This window comes from Centruroides sculpturatus, unplaced genomic scaffold (assembly GCF_000671375.1).
Source record: "Centruroides sculpturatus isolate CEXI.00-Female unplaced genomic scaffold, Cexi_2.0 scaffold871, whole genome shotgun sequence".
Classification (NCBI taxonomy): Eukaryota; Metazoa; Arthropoda; class Arachnida; order Scorpiones; family Buthidae; genus Centruroides; species Centruroides sculpturatus.
This window is the reverse complement of record NW_019385033.1, coordinates 62,233-68,232: the sequence shown is the minus strand read 5'-3', so window position 1 is coordinate 68,232 and position 6,000 is coordinate 62,233.

The following is a 6,000-nucleotide window of genomic DNA, read 5'->3' as shown; positions in this document are numbered from 1 at the left end:
GACATTACAATAAATAGACAACTAGTATAAACTAGTTTCAACTAGTTAAAACATGTCCTAACTAAAAACTGGTTTTGACTGCAACATATATATATTTAGTTGCTATATATAGTTGCTTTCAGACTTTAACCATTAAGACTGTATTTAGTAAGAACAAACCATATACACACACATTTGAACTTTTTTTTTTTAACATATAACATAAGATTGAAGAGGATCTTTCTCTGGAATCACCTGCTGTTTTTGTCTTAAGCCTCATGGAGTCAATGGAACTTGTCATTGTCTTCGATGTCTTTACACAAAGATCAATGGATATTTCACAATAACCCTCTGCACATTGGATATGCAAAGTTCTCTGAAAAGTTCTTAATTTTGGAAGATGAATCTTACTTTATCCTCTCCCACTTGGTGCAACAAGATGGTGAATTTTATACCAATGATAATCTCCTCTACACCTGCCAATGTAAAGTTTTCCAAGGGAAATTTGAGGGCAATGTTTTGGTTTTGATTGCAGTCAGAATGAAAGGATTGAGTCAAGCCATAATCAGAAAATCAAGTTTTGCTATCATCCCCAACAATATTTGTGAATGTATATGATATCACCTGATTTCTTACATTCTTCTTGAGAATAGTTATTTTGAATGTCTTCTGTCCAAATTGGGCAAGTTCCCACTATTTCAAGGGTGGGCAACAGTTTTTGCCCCCAGGGCCAAATTGGAAAGAAAACTTTTTTCACTGGCCGAACCAGAGGCTACCCTAGGAAGATTTTGAGGTGGTGCAAGATCTCATTGTGGTGTCACCCCATAGAGACTAAATTGTACATAGAGATTACAGATACATTTTTCACATTATCATGCTTTATCAACATTCTATGCCGTACTTAAGAGATTTGTAATGCAGTGTTAACTCTAAACACACAGTGAGTTGTTGAACTTTTTTTTTATTTAGGTGTCAGAATTTTTTGCTGAGCTATTCGGACTTGAGTAGCTAATCGCGGGCCACATAAATTCATTAGACAGGCCATATGTTGGCCATGCCTGCACTATATCAAAACAATATTGGATTTCTGCAATAAGAAAACATCACCTTCATCAAAAGATAGATCTGTAAACATGCCAGAAACTAGGCCAATCAAGGATTTTGGGCAATTCTCAAGGCAGCAAGACAAAGAGTTGGAAGGCAAAAAACATGAAATCAGCTGATCAATTACATAGTGTGATGAAAACAATGAAAATGGGGTCATATATAATGCTGTTTGTCTTGTACACTGTACTATTTTGTTACTAACTACTGAGTATTCTAAAACAAGTCAATTAACATGGATAATTACAGTATTTAAATTCCTGGAGTAATAAATCACATCACAAAATAACTTGTTCTCTCTCTGTATTACTGGAATGTGATTAAAATGTTTGTCAGCAAAGACAGACTAGTTTTTGGAACTCAAATTGGCTTGTTCATTATAGTGCAAACAATACCTTGTACAAATTCTTGGGAACAATGAAAACCTTTTGCACTAGAATAGTTCTCAATTCTTGCATTCAAATACTCCCAATATTTAGTTGGAATCACTTTGGATTAACAAAACTTGATTATCAGGCTTAGGTAGTTTAATTTTTTTTTACAATAAAATCACTTTAACTATACCAGATAAATATCATTGTTGTTAAGATAAAAAAAATGAAAACCTGTAAACAAAAAGAAAAATTTAGTTCTATGTAATTCTTTAGTTTCTATGTAATTTAGTTCTATGTAATTTAGTTCTGTAATATATTAAAAATAATAAAGTAAATATTATATTTGAACATTTTTGCAAGATTTATTTCAATCTTTCTTCACATTCTTTAAAAAATCAGTATGAAATGCAGTTGGTTAGATAAATTAGAGTGGGTAATTTGTCATTCAAATTTTTATTAATTTTTGATATTTAAAAATTATCAGTATATGCATGTAAGCATTCTAATTACTTTTTAATACTAAGGATGATTTGCATTTATTTACAACAATTATTTCAAACTATTAACATTTTATCAATTTAATATGAAGTAATTTATTACTCTATTTGACTAACTGTAAAATTCTGATTCACCACGACAACATGATGTGAGAAGCAGAATAAAGACATTGTCTTTATTATATTAAAATTAAAAATAATAAAATTATTATTCAATTAGGATTAAATTATCTTGAAATGTATAATAATTTCTTCATATTTGGTTGCAAATAAATTAAAAGACAAAGCAAATCTTTGAAATGTATTATTAATATGCATGAATTTTTGTAGCATCAGTATGAGTAAGTGTAAGCATTATTTTCATAAAACATTTTAAAATTAGTTACATTAATGGAAAGACAACTGAAGAAAATAAGTTGCATAAAAAAATTCTTAATTTTATAACAATAAAATTAAGAATTTGTGTAATATTTTTATTATTTAATCAATGATACATAATATTAATTTGCTTTTATTTAAAAAAGTTAATGATGTTTTGAGTATTCTTCAGTTAAAACAATGTAACCGAATTTTAAAATTTACATATTTAAATTTTCGCCAGTGCTGTAGCGCCGCAATCTTTGGCTATGTGTTGGGCTACTCAAATATTTTACGTTTTTGATACTAAATTAACTTCTGAAGTATAATTTTTTGTTTTTATATTTTTAAATATATTTATTTTGTTCGTATAAAATTAAAAAAAAAAATTTTTAACGATACAATACTCTTCGCGAGGCTTAACATCGACGAAAATTCAACGCAAAGCGACATGCAACGGAGAAAAATGTCAAGATGGGATAAATTAATATCTTTTTTCGTACATAATCGGTTATCCGAAACATCGCTCTTCCGAACAACCCCAGTCCCCAATTGATTGGATAATCGACGCTCTACTGTATATTTATAATTTACAATGCTACAGACTTCTTAGTTTTTACTACCAAACTTTTCTATTAAAATATTTTATGATGTAAAATACTTCAAATAAATCAAATCTTGAAAACCTGATTATGTATATTTTATATGTGATATCATTAAAATCTATACTTTGCAGCAAATGAATTATGTACTATAATTTTCTTCATATAATTTGGGTTGCATGGTTTAGTCAATTTTAAAGCAGACATAAGCTGTGTTCTAATAATTTTTCAGATTATACAATATGTCACTGTGGGTTATAAATATTATATTGCAGTAAATTTAGATATTCTGATGTTTGTTTCAATTTTAAGATAAATAATTATTCTAAAAGAGAAAATACTGTACAGTAGTCATATTCTTGATTTGATTCCTTAAAATTTTCATGAGTAAACATTGAACAATTGCATCTTTTGAATAATTTATTGTAGATAAAAGAAATATCTGACTTGTTTGCTTAACATTGTATAATTTATAAAAATATTTTACTATTCTAAAATCATTTAAAATAAGCTGTAGTATACAAATGTATGTATTTAATAATCTTAGTAAAAAATATGACATTACAATAAATAGGTAGAGGCAGCCCCACACATAGATGAAAAAGGTAATACCTAGAGCCTCCTGCTTCCAGGGACCTTGCAAATTTGGTAGTACATTTTAGTATTTATATTAAATTTTCAATAATTACCAATTTGATGATTTAAATTGTTCTTATATCTGTGGTATTTGCAGAAATATTTTAAAAATTAATTTAATTAATTAAAACTGATCCTGAAGCAAGAAAACAATTTTGTATGTAAATTTCTGTACAACTCATTGAATTTTCCAATTCATTGTAAAACTATTGTACAGTACATTGTATTGTACATTGTATTTTCATTACTTCGTTATGTGTTTTACTGTATGTTTCTGTATTAAGTATGTTCATATCACTGTAGACCTAAATAAATTTACTACCTATATCTACCACTCTTTTAATGAGTTTCAAAAAATAGATTTTGCCTAGGGCCTCACAAATTCTAGGGCTGCTTCTGGATATTACTATAATTTATCAATAATTTTAACCTATGACATTTTGGCTTTCATTAATTGGAAAGAAACAGTGAATATTTAAAGCTAGCATTACTGTTTTAATTGATATAATTAAATATTTAAAAAATTCTCTATAAAAAACACTTTAATGCACAGACAAAACTTGATATCAGATACAATTAACAATTCATCATTAGCATATTACACATTTTTTTAATATTTATGTTATATTGATAATAACTTGATTACGGTACAAATCTCCTGATTATTTGTTATATTTACAATCATCCCCAATTATCTCAAATATTGTCAAAAGGTAGATGATGATATTCAAATTAGAAATATGTCATTATTAATATATAATAATTTAATAATGTTTGGAAGAATTTTATTAAAATTTTTGCACAAATTGATTAAACTTCTACACTAACAAAAATTTCCTCAGATTTATTTGATTGCTTATGAAATATATATTTTTATTTCTATGTTGTTTACCTTGAATTAGTTTTTAATTACTTTTCTTCTATGAAAATTTGGAAAGATTCATCTTATTTTATCTGTAGATGAACAGAAAAAGATTTAATATATTAATTTAGTTTGTATAAAAACCCAAATACTATTGTATTTTTGATGAGAAAAAAGTTAGCTAGTAAATAGCAGAACATTTCTGTAAACAACATAAAACAAAGAAGGAACAGGAAGGTCAAATACAAAAATAGATTAAGAAATAAGAATAAAAGAAGTTCCTCATTAAAGAAAGACCAATCTAAGTAATTGTCAAAGATAAGAGATGAATAGCATAGATACGAAAACCTGAATAAAAAAAAAGAAAAATCTGATTATAAAATGGTTTTAAAATTATATAACAATTATACACTAATGAAAATAGGTTTCTGTCATTGGTATATGATTACTAAACAATAGTTTATCATCAAATAAATCCAATCTGTGACAAGTCAGTTTCAGTTATAAATTCATAAAAGTGTTAATTAAAAACTCAAATTTTCATATATGTACTATATAATCTTCCTATTTCTAAATTTTTTAAGTAAATAGAAATGTCTGAATTCAAATTATCAAAAAGATATAAAAATGTAATTATTATAACAGACATGAATGCTGGAAATTTTCAGGATACCAATTATTTCCTTATTGTATCAATTGTCTGTCTAATGACTACTGACAATATACAGATTAAGAAAAAATAAGAATTGATAATTACCATTCTATCAAATCTATCTGAACTCCTAAAAACTTTGATTTCCAATCCATCACTTGATAGTTATCATGTTGAAAGATTAATAATTAATGATAGNTGGAAATAATCACAAAAGTTCTGTACAATGCATTAATATTAAATTTTAGTTAAACAAGGGTATTTTCTTTTTACAAAGTATCTTCTTCATCTCAACGTTTTTGTTGATGTTGCTGATACTTCTGATAAAAATGTTCATATTTTTTTTTTTATCAGAAAAAATTTTTACGGTTGATGAAATAAAAATTTGTTGTTAATTGGAAATTTGTTCTAGAGGGTTGTGTGTGTTCAGTTGAGTACTGAGCAAATTTTTTCCATAATTGTGTTCAAATACTGGATTGTTCAAGTACCGAGAAACTACTTCATTTGTAAAAATGATGAATGAAATACAGCAATCATTCATAGGTAAGTAATTTATATATATGTTGCAGTCAAAACCAGTTTTTAGTTAAGACATGTTTTAACTAGTTGAAACTAGTTTATACTGGATGTCTTTGTTACATCTACAATATCCTAGTTATAACTAGAATTTACTGCTGTACATGTTCGGATTTTAGATAAAACTACTTTTAACTTTGAACATTAGTTAAAACTAATTTTAGCTACATAAATATGTTTATAAATAAAGTGATGATTGGGATTAAAACATTTGTATTATTTAATACAATATTTATTGAAAATATTGGTCATACATGTGTGTTATTAAAATTAATTAAAGCGATAAATAAAATTAATCATACACTATAGGAACATTTTTAAGGACAATCACAGAGCCATGTCGGCAATATTAACACTAAAA